Source organism: Triticum dicoccoides, chromosome 5A (genome assembly GCF_002162155.2).
Source record: "Triticum dicoccoides isolate Atlit2015 ecotype Zavitan chromosome 5A, WEW_v2.0, whole genome shotgun sequence".
NCBI lineage: Eukaryota > Viridiplantae > Streptophyta > Magnoliopsida > Poales > Poaceae > Triticum > Triticum dicoccoides.
In genome coordinates, this window is record NC_041388.1 from 190222235 (window position 1) to 190240246 (window position 18012).

Genomic DNA, 18012 nt, shown 5'->3' on the forward strand with positions numbered 1-18012 from the left:
TGATACGTCTCCAACGTACCTATAATTTTTTGAGTGTTCCATGCTATTATATTAACTATTTTGGATGTTTAATGGGCTTATTTATACACTTTTATATTTTTTGGGAGTAACCTACTAACCCAAGGCCTAGTGCAAATTGTTGTTTTTTGCCTATTTTAGTGATTCGCAGAAAAGGAATATCAAACAGAATGAAACCTTCGGGAGAGTTATTTTTGGAACAAATGTGACCCAGGAGACATGGAGTGGACATCAACAAAAAACGAGGCGGCCACGAGGCAGGGGGCTGCGCCCTCCACCCTCGTGGGCCCCTCGTACCTCCACCGACCTACTTTTTCCTCCTATATATGTCCATATACCCTGAAAACATCCAGGAGCACCACGAAACCTTATTGCCACCGACGCAACCTTCTATACCCAAGAGATCCCATCTTGGGGCCTTCTCTGGAGCTCCGCCGGAGGGGGAATAAATCACAGAGGGCTTCTACATCAACACCATAGCCTCTCCAGTGATGTGTGAGTAGTTTACCTTAGACCTTCGGGTCCATAGTTATTAGTTAGATGGTTTCTTCCCTCTCTTTGGATCTCAATACAATGTTCTCCTCAATCTTCTTAGAGATCTATTTGATGTAACTCTTTTTGCGGTGTGTTTGTCGAGATCCGATGAATTGTGGGTTTATCATCAAGTTTATCTATGAACAATATTTGATTCTTCTCTGAAATCTTTTATGTATGATTGGTCTATCATCAAGTTTATCTTTGCAAGTTTGTCGAGATCCTACTAGATTGATCTTTCTTGCAATGGGAGAAGTGCTTAGCTTTGGGTTCAATCTTGCGGTGTCCTTTCCCAGTGACAGCAGGGGCAGCAAAGCACATATTTTATTATTGCCATCGAGGATAAAAATATGGGGTTTATATCATATTGCTTTAGTTTATCCCTCTACATCATGTCATCTTGCTTAATGTGTTACTCTGTTCTTATGAACTTAGTACTCTGGATGCATGCTGGATAGCAGTAGATGTGTGGAGTAATAGTAGTAGATGTAGGATCGTTTCGGTCTACTTGTCGCGGACGTGATGCCTATATACATGATCATTCCTACATATTCTCATAATTATGCAATTTTCTATCAATTGATCGCTAGTAATTCATTCACCCACCTTAATACTTATGCTATCTTAAGAGAAGCCACTAGTGAAACCTGTGGCCCCCGGGTCTATTCTCTATAATATTAATCTCCCATCAACTAGCTATTTTTTTGTTGTTTATTTTATAATCTTTATATTCCAATCTATATCATAAACATACCAAAAATATTTATCTTATTATTATTATCTCTATCAGATCTGACTCTCGTAAGTGACCGTGAAGGGATTGACAACCCCTTTACCGCGTTGGTTGCAAGGTTCTTATTTGTTTATGCAGGTACGAGGGACTTGCATGTAGTCTACTGCTGGATTGATAACTTGGTTCTCAAAAACGGAGGGAAATACTTATGCTACTTTGCTGCATCACCCTTTCCTCTTCAAGGGAAAACCAACGTAGTGCTCAAGAGGTAGCATGCAGCTAATTGCATAATTTCCGGCCTCAAGATCAAGATTACCTCATTCATGGCAGCCACACCATCACTTTCTGCCTCTAGTAGAGCCTCAAGAACTATAATATTTGTGCTCAGACTGCTCTCCGGCGGTGTTGCCTATGAGCTGCTACCATCTGGTAACATGGATGGCGCACTGCTTCCACAAATAGATTATGGGTTGTACATTGTGTCCTACTGTGAACAGCATCCTGAAAGGTTTCCACTGGACATAAGTAAGAGATAGTTATCGCATGATCCAGGCATTAAGCTTACATGGTAAACAACATACGAATTATTGCCGAGCATGGCAAGCTATATTTAAATGGTTCAAAGCAGCATCATCCGAAAAGAAATTAAAATGGTAAGATGAAACTAGGGATGTAAGTGGCAAATAAACCACATCTGCCAGTCCCATCTAGTTAGTTTTTGCTAGCTCCGTAGTTCATTTTCCTCAAAAAACAAAAACTCTTTTGAACTATCATACCACTAGTGGACTTTAATTGGGATTAAACAGGACCCAGTTGACATCCCTAGTTGATAGTCTTATGATGAAGTTCAGAGGAAAAGTTAAGGACTCAAATGAACTAGGCATGCATTTCTTTACGATAGTACAACAGGCATTGCTGACATATTGGCCAACTCAGGTATAGCCTAACAAGTAACAAACAAGCATTCAAATCAAGCAATACAGCAAAGCAGGCAACTGAACTATTTGTAATTCTGTAGGATTATAGGTTGAGGCCACAAGCCAAGAAAGCAGCCCACACGCATTACATTTCACATGTACTAAAACACACTGGCTTACCATATGTTGCTGTGAAGCATCACTGCTGTTGCAATGTTCTTTGAAGATATCGTCAACATCCCGTGGTTGCAAATCTAGTTGTTGTAGTTTATTCATTACCCTCTATTTAGGTAAAATTAATTTTAATCACATGAAATGGTTCGAGTTGATCATGAATGGTTCATCTAAACTAATGAAAGAAGGGTGTGTGCTTACACGACAATATATCTGCTTGACTGTATTTTTATGCAGACTAGGTGGATGGGCCGGAGGTAGGAGGTCACTCGGGGATTGATGTGCAGACTGACATGTAGGTCCCACAAGTCATAACGCCTAACTTTCCGGTTGAATAGAAGGCGTTGACTTAAGGGGTGATATGGGTTGAAACGTGCGTATAACGGCACTTTGTAGAGTAGTCGTTTCTTGGTAGGGCTGGTTGGTAAGGGCATGAACAATGGTTGACAAGGTTGTATTTTCTTAAATCTGCCATGTATGCAAGTTGTAGTAGTTTCTTGGCATTATTAGTGGTTTCTTGTAAGGAACAATGTACTACTAGCAACAAAAGGCAATTCTAGGTTGCATTGTACTCCAACGAGTACTACTAGTGGTCCCAGGAGTGTATACCTCGTATTGTGGGTTCGATCCTGGCCGAACGCATGGAGGCCTTTTTTAAATAGTAACTTCGCTGCGAGCCAATATTGTACACGGGTAGTTTGAGTTTTAAAGTCGAACGGACGTGTCGCACCACAATCTGGGTGCACTAGATAGCCCAGCCACGTCAACGGGTTTTCCTTCCCATCATCTCGTGGCTCGCGTGCTCGCCCTAGCCGCACCTCGCTTGCAGTTTCCTCATCAGCTAGTAGCATATTTAAACTAGCGCCTCAATTAAGCCCAAGGAGCCAGAAAAGCCTGGCGTGGCATTGGGAACTGTGCAATATGGCTCTATAGGTAAAGTGCTAGAACTCTACTGCTCTGTAGCTTGTGGCGTTGCACACATGGACTTCACTCCATTATCGGCTCTATAAAAGAAATTCCTCTTGACGTAATTTTTTTTGTTTTGAAATGGAGGGAAAAGCTTTGCCTCATCTCATTCATGAAGAAGTAACTACTAACAAAGTTTGATGAGATCCATTACAACTCCATAAATGGAAGAAAAAAGCCTAGTCTCGCTGTATCAAATAACTCAAATGTTCTGCCCCTGCAGTAACCGTCGTTGATAAAAAGGCTGCTAGTGTGTGCATGAGAGGAGCGGCTGACTAGGCCAGCTACGCGTTGGAATAGAGCACTGAGACTACCCACTACGCAGGTGTACTTTCCCTGTATTGATAGTACAGCGATGGTTTTAGAGAACAGTACTACCCTCCACTTCCAGCTGTAGCTCCTTGGCCCTGAGATTCAAGAGTTCAAAACGGGTGCACTATACTAGAAGTACAGTACTACATCGACTACTAGTTCATAAAGTAGTACTAGTACTACTACAGTATGAGTACATAGTAAATAATAGCCTCACCCATTCGCTAAGGAACGACCGAGGAGGTACAGTTGGAAGGGACGAGGCCCTGCGGTTACTACACTCTTATCTCCTCCTCGCCAGTCCCCCCCCCCCAAGAGAAGGCAGTTCGTCGCTGCTCCCATTGATTTCCCAGGCGGTTCTCCTCCTCATCAGGGCTGGGGGATCTTGGACGCTGATCCTCTGGGAGAAATAGCATGTTGCTGCGAAGTCCTCACCGCCGCAAGACTCGGTGCTTCTTGCACCAACTTTTTCAAGACGGTGCTTAAACAGGCTTGGGAAAAGGCCATGCTTGTTGGTCTTCCATGTGTCCTCGAGGAGAAGGTTCCTCTATGGGACAATCCTTTGAATAGTCCACTGCTCCCTGGCCATGGTTGCATGTTGACTCCGCTAGAGTTGCCGATGTTGAGAGGTAGTCGGATTTTGTCCGATGAGCAGGATAGTAATTGAGTTTGATCATGTAGTACTTAGTTATGCCATTTCCATCCCATAATTTCTCCACTGCCCACTGTCTTATATATAGGTCTGGGTCAGTGCCAACGAAGATTAGCATGCATAACTCTGGCCGGATACCACCATCATTTTGCACAGCATCCACAGCAGTCCGGCCGTTCCCATAGACCCCTTCTCAACCATTGGGATCGGCCTTCGGGACTGGCTGGGCTTGAATAGATATGATGATGCCTGCATGAGATTGAAGAAGATAGCAATTGCGGACCCGCTGAAAAAGTGACGTGGCTACGATGATTACTATCTCATCGCAGTGTTCGACATAAGGATTTCCATCAATGCAAGAGGCAGTAACGGCAGAGGTTGGCACATGTTGGCCATGGCAGATTTGTACCCCTACACGTTTGAAGACGCCGTGCGCCATCTAGGCCGCATCTTCACAGTGACAAGCCAGGGGACTTGTTTCATCTGGTTGCCATCCTACGGTACGGGAGATTACAAATGGAATGCACAAACCATCATTCGCATCCCTAACGGTACTCCATTATTTTGCAGGGACTAGTCATCCTCCGATCAAAATAAGATCACCGATCCTGGATGTGCATTTGCATCCGCGATTCGGTCTAACCTGGAACCTTGTAGCTGACTTTGGCATATTGGGATCAACTATCTTAGCAGTCGTTACCCATGGTACCACTGATGTGCAACATGGTCACACAATCTACCACGATCGGACCGTCGCCATCTGCCTAGGTATTCCATTTAGTATTATATGATTTAACCCTCTCACCTTATCTTTCATTGTTGAACTACTTAGTTACTAGTACTAGTAGGAGTACCTTTTATCTTGGAGGATGGGTATAGTGGTTGGGTCTCTAGTGCACACCGCCGGATGAACGACATGCTGGGACACGCTATCCCTGATTTATGCCGCTTCAGCTTGGATGAGTCTCCATTGTGTGGAACCGGACTAGAAAGCTGCGACAATGATTCCTATTGCCCACCACTATGGATCATGCCATCCATGAATAACACCTGCGACTGGAACCTCAGGAGGACATGTAGCCCATCTATAATGTGTAATTGGGATATGGTAAATTGTGAACGGTAGCACTGTGAATATATGTAGACTAGTCGTGCACATATTTATCACATGAATTGGAGATGAAGTTGTGTGGCATACTAGCATTTGTCATTTAGAATTTATTACTAATAAATGTGTTATGTGTACGTGCAACTTGTGTGGTTGTTGCATGGGCTCCAACACGCTCTTTGAGAAAAAAGGTGGCACAACTTTGGATATAGGTGACGTGGCGGAATCATACAGTAGCATCGTTCGCTATAGTTGTAATACTCCTACTAGGACGACAACTCCTATAAAACCTCGCGCTTGGATCTTTGCCTCTTCGAGAGGTCCAACAATTTGTACTCGTGTGAACCTTGCACTTTGCTCTTCGCCATTATTCTACGCTCATTACTTTTATGTTATGTCATGTTATTCGTGTTGCTACTGGGTGTGGTTAGGGTGACTTAGGTCGATGTGCTCGTGGTAGATTCCCATGCTGCAAGAGCATGCCCTTTCAGGAGCATCTTCCGAGGGCTTCCTTCTTAGAAACCTGAGGGTGGTCGAACCCCCGGAGGTGCCATGTGGCTGCAGCGTTAGAAAACTTCATGAGGCACCATACCTCGCGCGAGCCCCCGAGCATGGGTTAATTGCGGCTAGTATGCCACGTTGCAATGCCCGAAGGCATAGACTTGAGAGGGCGCGCTTGCCCATGAGCTCGTTTGAGGGCGTCCCGCGAGGATTAAGGCGCCAAAGCTGGGGCAGGAAGGTTTTGGCATGGTGTGGTTGCGGGCGAGCCCAGGCGTACACACCGTACCCAACCCCCGCGCGCGGGATGTGCGAGGAAGAGCGACGAGCAACTATTACTCTTCCTAAAACAAGGTTTCAAAGGGAGAACACTGCGGGCAGAGAAAAGAAAGAAACTTCCCAACCCTTGCGAATAACAAACACGAAAAATCCAAATTTCATTCAAGAAGTCGAAAACCAGCTACAAAAAGCAAGTGAAAGAACAGTCGCCTGCGGCACCTAGTCTAGTCCTCTTGTCTTCCCACCAGCGCACAGCATGGGGCCTCCACTAGGACATGGGTGGGAGCCCCGTGAGGCTGAGGGGCGGCACTCAGGAGACTCCGGGGCATGTACATCCCCAACTTATAATTGTGTGAGAGTGTCATGAGCGGAGATCTTCACAGGCACTGGGCCTTGGTCATGCGTAGAACTTCCGGAGGTGCTACATGTTCCAGGCGTTCTAGATGGGGTCCCATCCTGTGTCTCTAGGCGCGCGGCGCCAGGCCTGGAGACACGGGCGATCCTGAACGGGCCCTCCCAGATGGGATGAGGTCACCCTCCTGGAGCGGACGCTGCGACAGTGATACTGCCGCAGCGCCTACTGGTACCTCGCTACACGGAGCGTGGCTTGGCGGTGACGTTCCTCCCCTAGCACCAGGTCCATCCCCCGCATGGCGTCCTGGAACGCCTGTTGAATGCCAAGACCCGCGCAGAGCAGTGCCTGACCTCATGAGGGAGGACCGCCTCGGCTCCGTAGAAGAGGAAGAATGGAGTCTCGCTAGTGGGCTTGGTTGCAGTGGTGCGAATGGACCACAACACAGACTGGAGCTCGTCGAGCCATCCCCTACCGTGGGCCACCAGCTTCTTCTTGAAGGTCCTCGCCTTGAGGCCCCTCAAGACCACTGCATTGGCACACTCAGTCTGGCCATTGCTTCGTGTGTGTGCCACTGAAGGATAGCATATCTGCGTTCCAAGGTTAGCACAATATGTTTTGAAAAGATTGCTCGTGAACTCTGAGCCATTGTCGATGATGATGTGGTTAGGGACCCCGAAACGGATCACGAGGCTTTTGACGAACTTGACGGTCGAGCCGGATGGTATGGTGCGGACGGCCTCCACTTCCGCCCACTTGGTGAACTTGTCGATGGCGACATAGAGGTAGCGGTAGCCCCGGGGTGCTTGAGGGAACGGGCCCAGGATGTCCAGCCCCTAGACCGTGAATGGCGACGAGAGTGGGATGGTCTGGAGACCCTGGGCGAGCTGGTGGATCTGCTTGGCATGGAACTGACAGGCCTCACAAGATCTTACCAACTTAGTGGCATCATTGAGCACTGTGGGCAAGTAGAATCCGCTGCAGAACGCCTTGCCCACGAGGGTGCGCGATGAGGAGTGATGCCCGTAGTCCCCGCCATGTATGGTGGCCAACAGCTCGCATCCCTGCTCCCTAGAGATGCATCATAGAGAAACTTCGTTCAGGCGCCTTTGGTAGAGCTCACCGTCCCTGATGCAGTACGAAGTGGCTTGGCGGGCCACACGCTCCGCATCTTCCTCCTCCTCCGGCAAGGTGCCCTGGAGCAGATATGTGATACATCTCCAACGTATCTACTTTTCCTAATGCTTTTCCTCTTGTTTTGGACTCTAATTTGCATGATTTGAATTAAACTAACCCCAGATTGATGCAGTTTTCAACAGAACTACCATGGTGTTGTTTTTGTGCATAAATAAAAGTTCTTGGAATGGAATGAAACGTTGTGAGGATTTTTTAACAATAAAAGAGAATTTCTAGAGCCAAGAGCCACCTGAGGGGGCACCTGGGTGGGCACAATCCACTAGGAGGCGCATGCCCCTCCAGGCATGCCCAGGTGGGTTGTCCCCACCTGGTGGCCGAGCAGACCCTGAAACCGACGCTATAAAATCCTATTTTTCCAGAAAAAATCAAGGAGAAAGAATAATCGCGATCCATGAGGCGGAGCTGCCGTCAGCTCCTGTTCTTCATTGGGAGGCTAGATGTTGATCTGTTTCAGGCTCCCAAGAGGGGGATCTTTGTTCTTCGTCATCACCAACCCTTCTCCATCGCCAATTCCATGATGCTCCCCACTGGGAGTGAGTAATTCCTTCGTAGGCTCGCTGGTCGGTGAGGAGCTGGATGATATTCATCATGTAATCTAGTTAGTTTTGTTACGGCTTGATCCCTAGTATCCATTATGTTCTGAGATTGATATTTCTATGACTTTGCCATGCTTAATGCTTGTCAATTTGGGCCCAGGTGCCATGATTTCAGATCTGAACCGTTTATGTTATCACCATTATATCAATGTTCTAGATCCGATCTTGCAAGTTATAGTGACCTAATACATGTTATGATCCGGCAACCCCGGAGTGACAATAGTCGGGACCACTCCCGGTGATGACCGTAGTTTGAGGATTTCATGTATTCACCATGTGTTAATGCTTTGTTCCGGTTCTCTATTAAAAGGAGGCCTTAATATCCCTTAGTTTCCAATTGGACCCCACTGCCATGGGAGGGTAGGACAAAAGATGTCATGCAAGTTCTTTCCATAAGCATGTATGACTATTTATTGAATACATGCCTACATTATATATATGAACCGGAGCTAGTGCCGTATCACCCTAGGTTATGACTGTCACATGATGAAAATCAACCAACAAATTACCGATCCAATGCCTACGAATTTATCCTATATTGTTCTTGCTAAGTTAGTACTGCTATCGCTACTGTTGCACTTGCTACAAAGTCACTGCTATCATTGTTACCGTTATTATTGCTATTGCTACTATTATCAAAACTATCATATTACTTTGCTACTGATCACGTTGCTGCAGATAATTAATCTCCAGGTGTGGTTGAATTGACAACTCAGCTGCTAATACTTGAAAATATTCTTTGGCTCCCCTTGTGTCGAATCTATAAATTTGGGTTGATTACTCTACCCATGAAAACTGTTGCGATCCCCTATACTTGTGGGTTATCAAGACCTTTTTCTGGCGCCGTTGCTAGGGAGCATAGCTATGTTTGTTGAGTCACTTGGGAATATTATCAATTTATCACTATAAAGAATCTGAAGGATGCTAAGACTAAGATTCATCCCTCTAAGACGAGGGGATGTAAGGAACTGCCATCTAGCTCTGCTTTAGATTCACCTTCTGTTATGAGTAAACTTGGAACACCACCACATGCTATTAATCCTGATATGTCGCAAGTTATTGATGATGCTACTTCTGCTATGAATGATACTTATGATGATGCTAGTACCTTGCTTGATGATAATGATGTGACACTTGGTTATTTTCTTGATGGACAAATTGCTAGAGTAAGACAACATGATGTTGTTGAATCTAATGATGAGCTTGAAACTGAAAATCTTGAGACACCTACTAGAACTAGCCCTCCTAGATATGAATTGCCTAAGGTACCAGAAGGCTATCTGATGAATGAAGAGACAACTAGAGACATTTTTGCTTGTAAGGATAGAGATGATCTAGAGAAATTATTATGCAAGTATAAAGAAAATTCTTTGAATGCTAGAATGCAATATGATCCTAAGTTTTCTACCTCACCTATCTTTATTGATTATAAGGATTATGAATTCTCTGTCGACCCAGAGTTAATTACTTTGGTTGAATCAGATCCTTTCCATGGTTATCAAACTAAAACTGTTGTGGCACATCTTACTAAGTTGACTGACATAGCCACCCTTTTTACTCATGATGAGAAAACTCGCTATTAGTATATTCTCAGATTATTTCCATTCTCATTAAAGGGTGATGCTAAATCATGGTACAATACTCTTGCTCCTGGTTGTGTGTGTAGTCCCTAGGATATGATTTATTACTTCTCTGAAAAATATTTCCCTGCTCATAAGAAACAAGCTGCCTTGCAGGAAATATTTAACTTTGTGCAAATTAAAGAAGAGTCTCCCACAAGCTTGGGGGAGGCTTTTCCAATTGCTTAATGCTTTGCCTGATCATCCTCTTAAGAAAAATCAAATACTTGATATCTTCTATAATGGACTAACCGATGCTTCTAAGGATTTCCTAGATATATGTGCTACTTGTGTTTTTAGGGAACAAACTATTGGGCAAGCTGATGAATCATTGAATAACATATTGAAAAATTATGATGATTGGACTCTTCCCAAACCACTGCCTATACCCACTCCGAAGAAGAGGGGTGTTCTATATCTCAGTCCTGAATATATGCAAGAGGCAAATAAATCCATGAAGGAAAAATGTATTAAATATGAGGATGTCAAAAGTTTACCTCCTATTGAAGAAATACATGGGCTTAATACACCACCACCTAAGGTGGTAGAGGTAAATTCTCTAATGAAAATTAATGATAATGTCAATCCTCACAATATGCACCCTAGCCAATGCCTTTATGAGTTTGAAAACTACATTAGAAAACAAGATCACTTCAATACAAATGTTATGAAACAATTGAAATACAATTCTGATATGATTGCTCGCTTGAGTGACTTGTTATTTAGAATATCAAATGATGTTAGAGGTGTTGGAAAACATGCTTCTATGGTTCAAACCCATTTAGAACAAGTTGCTAAATCTCAAAGAGAGTTGCTAGATGAAATGAGTAATAACATCCATAACTTTGCTGTTAGAGTAGCAACTAGAGGAGGTAAAATGACTCAGGATCCACTTTCTCCTAAAAGAAACCCAAAAAGAATTGAACAAGACTCTCAAAGAGCTAACACTAATGCACCTAGTCCTTCTAAAAAGAAAAAGAAGAAGAAAAATGATAGGACTTTGAATGCCTCTAGTGAACCTGAAGTAGAAAAACCTCCTAATAATGAAGTAGCTATCTCTGATGCTTAAACTCAACCTGGTAGTGAACACTCACCTTCTGATAATGAAAAATTTAATGATGAGGTTCACGAAGATAGTGAACCAAATAGTGAAGAACCAGGTAATGATGTTGAGATAGAACCTGCAATTGATCTTTATAACCCACAACCTAAAAATAAAATGTATGATAAAAGAGACTTTGTTGCTAGAAAACACGGTAAGGAAAGAGAACCATGGGTTGAAAAACCTATGCCCTTTCCACCTAAGTCAATTAAAAAGAAAGATGATGAAGAATTTGAACGCTTTGCTGAAATGTTGAGTCCAGTCTTTTTGCGTACTCGCTTGACTGATATCCTTAAAATGCCTCCTTATGAAAATGTATGAAAGACATCATCACCAATAAGAGAAAAATACCGGAAGCTAAAATTTACACCATTCTTGCTAATTATACTTTGAAGGATTGATTACCTAAAAAACTTGGAGATCCAGGAATATGAACTATACCTTGCGCTATCAAAAAGAATTATGTGAAAACTGCTTTATGTGATTTAGGAGCTGGTGTTAGTGTTATGCCTTTCTCTTTATATAAAATACTTGATTTGAATAAACTCACACCTACTGAAATATCTTTGCAAATGGATGACAAATCTACTGCCATACAATCGGTATTTGTGAGGATGTGCCCATTGTTGTTGCTAATGTTACTATTTTGACTAACTTTGTTATACTTGAGATGCCCGAGGACGACAACATGTCTATTATCCTTAGTAGACCCTTCTTGAATACTGCAAGGGTTGTTATTGATTGCAATAAAAGCATGCTCACTTTTCGTATCAGTGGTAATGAACATACGATGCACTTTCTGAAGAAACTATTCCCAGTGAATGGTATTAATGTTATTGAAAAATCTCCGACAATCACTGTTGGAAGTTTTCAACTACCTCTACCTACTGCCAAAAAGAAATATGAAATGCTTATTGTTGGGGACATTCATATCCCCGTTGAGGTAACTTTGTGATTTATGGAAGTTCTTTGGTTTCATGCTAATCGAGGGTGGTTATTAATAAGACCTGATTAACCTATGGATCATTTTTGAGAGGTATGAAGTTGATGAATTTAGTAATAACTACTTTCTGTCCTTACCATTTGTTTTCTATTTTTATTAGATAAATAAAATAAAATGCCATGTTTTATCTCTTTTCTAAATTTCCCGTGCAATAAAAAAAGACCCAAAAATAAAAGTTCTCAGAATGCCCTGAAATTTTAATTCGATTTTTTTCTTAATATTTAAGAATTTCTGGTGCAAATAATATCAGAGGGAGGTGCACCAGGTGGGCAGAACCCACCGGGGCGTGCCAGGACCCCCAAGCGTGCCCTGGTGGGTTGTGGTCCCCATGTGGCCCCCTCACTTATCTCTTCACACCACATCATCACCTACCTCCAGAAAAAATTCTCCATAACTCTCTCTCCCTGTTCTTGCTCTCAAACCCTCGGATTTCGATCTCTTTGCTCGAAGCTCCGTTTCTAAAACTATTTCGGTGGATTGTTGCTTGGTATGTGACTCCTTCGTTTATCCAATTAGTTTTTGTTTTAGTGGTTTATATTTAGAATAATTAGCTACTCTTGGTGCTGTTGTAGATGAGCTTGCATGTTGAATTCTTAGATTTCTAAGTAGTTTGAATGCTTGCTATGGCCTCTATGTATCCCTATGAATAGTTGCTATCAATCTTGTAAAGTTTTGTTGAGAAAATTTTGTGGACTAAAAATTTCAGAATTTTTGTTCATAGGAAAAACATGAATATCTTTACGAAGTTTGGTTCCAAGAAGAACTCCAAGGGAGTTATTGGGGAGTCATCTGACAGTGATCTCCACAACTGGAGGTTGGCGAAAGTTCGGCCGTGCGAATGGCCGCATATCCCATTCATGGAAGAGGCTGGAATCCTGCAAGAGTTTACACAATATGCTGCTAATACCGGCCTCACCGACTTCATCGCAGCTGAATGTGAATAGTATCATCTCCTCACAAAAACCTGTGTTCAAAGTTTTAATTTCCTTCCTAGGAATAATCCTCCTGAGGTGCGATTCAATTTATATGTTGAACCCCATCAGATACCTCCTACTGAATTTTGTAAAATATGCTTGCTTCCTGCTGATGGTGGTTTGGTAGATCCTAGACCGGCAGAGTTTGAGGCCTTTTATCGTATATTGGAAGTGGGCGATGAGAGAGGGGTGTCGGCTATCACTTCCGCTGGCTTGCATTTTCCTGTTGTTCATTATGTTGCTCTTTTCATTGCAAAATTCTTGCTTACTAGAGAGAAGGTGGGTGCACTCAGTTCACTAGACCTTGTTGTTTTACGTCATGCACTAGAGGGCGACAACACTTATAGATTGGGAGCTACTGTGGCACATCGCCTCCACATTAATAAGTCCAAGGGTAAAATACATGGTGGTATCTTTGCTACTCGTTTGGCTGCTCGCTTTAATGTTGAGATAAGCCTTCATGATTATCCTCTGCCCAAGGTCTACTTAGATCATGTGGCCATGGATCACCAGTTTGTTGTTATCGGTTATCCTAGCATCCCTATTCCATATAACCTGTTTTTTAGTGTGATAACTCGTGATATTATTCCATTGACTACTCCTGCTTTGTTTCATCATGTTGCCAGGGCAGATATAGGATTATGCCTGTAGATATCATCGCCTACCGGAATGACAAGGCTCCAGCAGAGGAGGAGCCTTAACAGTGGGATCCATGGATGTCCGCTCCTCACCACCCCAACTACTATCCAGGCTTCTGATCGACTACCAAGTTAGGCGAAAAGGCTAAGCTTGGGGGAGTATGTGTTTCCACCGACTTTATGTTCATGTCCATTTATTCCATTTGTCTGTGTCTCCACTTTTTCATTATATCATCCATGTCAGATTTATTTTCTCACTCTTTCTTCTTCTGTATTTGAAAAACTTTAGAAAAACCAAAAAAAGTTGTAGTAAGTTTACTTTTTACGCATGCTTAGTTGTAGTACTAAAAAGAAAACCCAAAAATATTTCCTTGTTCTTCTTTTGCTTGTGGGGAGCTTTCCCGTGTAAATAGTTTTTCTCGTTTTTGCTTTCCCCTTTTATTTGCTTGTTCGAGAAAACCAAAAACTCAAAAATATTTTAGTGTGTTTCTCTGAGTTTCTTTCCCTTTGTATTTGAGTTGTACCGAGGAGAAGACCACGATGAAAATGTTGAGTGGCTCTCATATGCATTATTCTTGATATAACAAAGAGCCCATTTTACATTGTCTTCTCCTATTAAATAAAATGTTTGCAGATTCCAGCTTAGTTCACGACACTCTTGCACTATTATTATTTTCACATCATTCGATCGTGTAAGTGAAAGGCAATAATGACGATATTTGATGAACTGGTCGTGGCAGAGAGAAACTGGTATGAACTTGACTTGTTCTGTTTTTGTAAATATGTTTAACCTAGTATCCATGCTTCATCTCATTATAATTAAGCATGTTTCAATGACAATTAGAGATTATAGTTTCTCATGCCATGCATAAGTAGCTAGAAGTGGATAATGATTTATCTTGGATATCAACATCGCATTAAAATGATTGTGATGTAGTATGATGATATGTTATCCTCCTCTGAACGTTCGAGTGGCTTGACTTAGCATGTAGTTGAATCAAAACCAACATAGCCTCTATGATATTTATGTTCATGGTGTTCATATCCTACTCATGCTAGTGTCCAATGTTACTTATGCATAATGCATGTTCATGACCGTTATTGCTCTCTAGCTGGCCGCTTCTCAACTTAATTGCTAGCCTTCGCCTATACTAAGTGGGAATTCTGCTTGTACATCAAAAACCTTGAATCCAAGTTATTCCAGATAGGTCCACTATACCTACCTATATGCGGTATTACCCTATCGTCCAAAGTAAATTTGCATGTGCCACCTCTAAAAACTTCAAATAAATATCCTTTTTGTGTGCCTGGATCGTTCATGGAATGACAGGAGGTGGTCGGTATCTTCCATGCTAAGCGGGTTATTCTCAGTTCGAGTGTTTATTCACTCTCCATCGCACGAGAAAAGGGCGGTAATAGGGATGCCTAGTCCCAAACTGCAAACAGAAAAATCTTACAAATAATCAAACAAAAACTCCCAATGGAGTCAAATCCTTTACTTCTATCGCTTGGGAACCTCCACTAGTGTGCTTAGCACGGAAGATATTGATAACTGGTGGTCGTGAAGTAAACAAGAAGGGTGCATGTCTCAAAATATCATTTACCTCTGTTTTAAAAACTTGAGCTCTGGCACCTCTACAAATCACTGCTTCCCTCTGCGAAGGGACTATCTATTTACTTTTATGTTGTGTCATCACCTTCTAAAATAAGCGCCAGAACCTGAGAGCACTGATGTCATGCTGATGCATTGTGTGTAGCTAATGTTGGGTGCATCATGACTGGATCTTTTCTATCATGAATTACAATGTTTAGTCGCTGCTTGAACTTTGGAGGTGCTCTGCATTTATGTTTTGCGGTCTCAGAAAGGGCTAGCGAGATACCACTATTGTCATATTATATCATGGTGTTTTTGACAACGTGTTGTCGTTTGAGATATCTTATTATTGCTTGCTAGCTAATTATGTTATTAATATGAGTTAATATAATTTTTATGACTTATTGTTGGCATGGTTAGTTGTAATGTTGGCTGAAAACCTGGGTGTTGTTTAAGCTTATTTATGCAAACAAGAGCAAAAACAGTTCATAAAAGTTTTTCTTTTTCACTTTTAGTTTATCAACTGAATTCCTTGAGGAATAAGCTTGGGGGAGTTGATACGTCTCCAATGTATCTACTTTTCCTAATGCTTTTCCTCTTATTTTGGACTATAATTTGCATGAAACTAACCCTGGGCTGACGTTGTTTTCAGCAAAACTACCATGGTGTTGGTTTTTGTGTAGACATAAAAGTTCTCAAAATGGAACGAAACTTTGCGAGGATTTTTTATACAATAAAAGAGATCTTCTGGAGCAAAGAGCCACCTGAGGGGGGCACCAGGGTGGGCACAACCCACCAGGGCATGCCTGCCCGCCCTAGGCGCGCCCAGGTGGGTTGTCCCCACCAGGTGGCCCCGTAGACCTTGAAACCGGCGCTATAAAATCCTATTTTTCTAGAAAAAAATCAGGGAGAAAGAATTATCATGATTCACGAGACAGAGCCACCATCACCTCCTGTTCTTCATCGGGAGGCTAGATCTGGATCTGTTTGGGGCTCCGGAGAGGGGGGGGGGGTCTTCGTTCTTCGCCATCACAAACCCTTCTCCATCCCCAATTCCATAATGCTCCTTACCAGGAGTGAGTAATTCCTTCGTAGGCTCGCTGGTCGGTGAGGAGTTGGATGAGATTCATCATGTAATCTAGTTAGTTTTGTTAGGGCTTGATCCCTAGTATCCACTATGTTCTGAGATTGATGTTGCTATGACTTTGACATGCTTAATGCTTGTCACTTTGGGCCCGGATGCCATGATTTCAGATCAGAACCATTTATGTTATCACCATTATATACATGTTCTAGATCCGATCTTGCAAGTTATAGTCACCTACTACGTGTTATGATCCGGCAACCCTGTAGTGACAATAGTCGGGACCACTCCCGGTGATGAATATAGTTTGAGGAGTTCATGTATTCACCGTGTGTTAATGCTTTGTTCCGGTTCTCTATTAAAAGGAGGCCTTAATATCCCTTAATTTCCAATTGGACCCCGCTGCCACGGGAGGGTAGGACAAAAGATGTCATGCAAGTTCTTTCCATAAGCACGTATGACTATTTACGGAATACATGCCTACATTATATTTATGAACTGGAGCTAGTGTCGTATCCCCCTAGGTTATGACTGTCACATGATGAATATCATCCAACAAATTACTGATCCAATGAATATGAATTTATCCTATATTGTTCTTGTTAAGTTACTACTACTATCGTTACTATTGCACTTGCTACAAAATCACTATTATCATTGTTACTGTTACTATTGTTGCTGCTACTATTATCAAAACTATCATATTCACTTTGCTACTGATCAGTTGCTGTAGATAATTAATCTCCAGGTGTGGTTGAATTGACAACTCAGCTGCTAATACTTGCAAATCTTCTTTAGCTCCCCTTGTGTCGAATCTATAAATTTGGGTTTAATACTCTACCCTTGAAAACTATTGTGATCCCCTATACTTTTGGGTTAATAATATGCCTTGAACTCGTCTGACCAGCACTCCTCCCGAGGCTCGAGCGCAAGGAGCAGGGCCCTTGAGGTTGGGCCGCAAGCTGGAGTGCTCGAGGGGGTTCCCGGGGAACCTCCTCCTGAGGCGACGTTGGTTCTGCAGCAGGGGGAGCTGCTGACAGCTTGAAGAGCCGCTCCTCAAAGACGCTAGGCTCCTGAGGTTGACGCCGGGACGCCCTCTTGGTGATGTCGTTCGCCTCCTTGTCTGTGTCGCACAACATGTGCTGCAATTCCAAGCCTGAGAATCGTTTCTCAGTTTTGCGTACCTCCTCAAGGTATGCCTCCATGTGCTCGTCCTTTGGCTTGTACACCTTGTTGGAGAAGTTGATGAGGAGCTGGGAGTCGCCCTTGAAACTGAAGCGCCTTACCCCAGAGCCATCGCAGCCTTGAGGGCGGTGATTTGGCCCTCTTATTCTGCTATGTTGTTGGAGACCTCCTCGCCATGCTAGAAGCATAGCTGCATGGCATAGTAGAGCTTGTCCTAGGTGGGCGAGATGAGCACGGCTCCAGCCCCCGCGCCCTATCATGCAAATGCAACGTTGAAGTACATGACCCAACCATCAGGTGCTTCATCTCCGGTCGCGAGAGAACGGTCCTCGTCCACCTCTCCATCAGGGGCGTCAGTCCACTCCGCCCCAAAATCAGCAAGGGCCGCACCCTTGATGATGTTGATGGTGCTGAACTCCAACTGGAACGCCTGCAGCTCAATGTTCCATTCGGTGACCCTTCTCGCGGCGTTAGGGC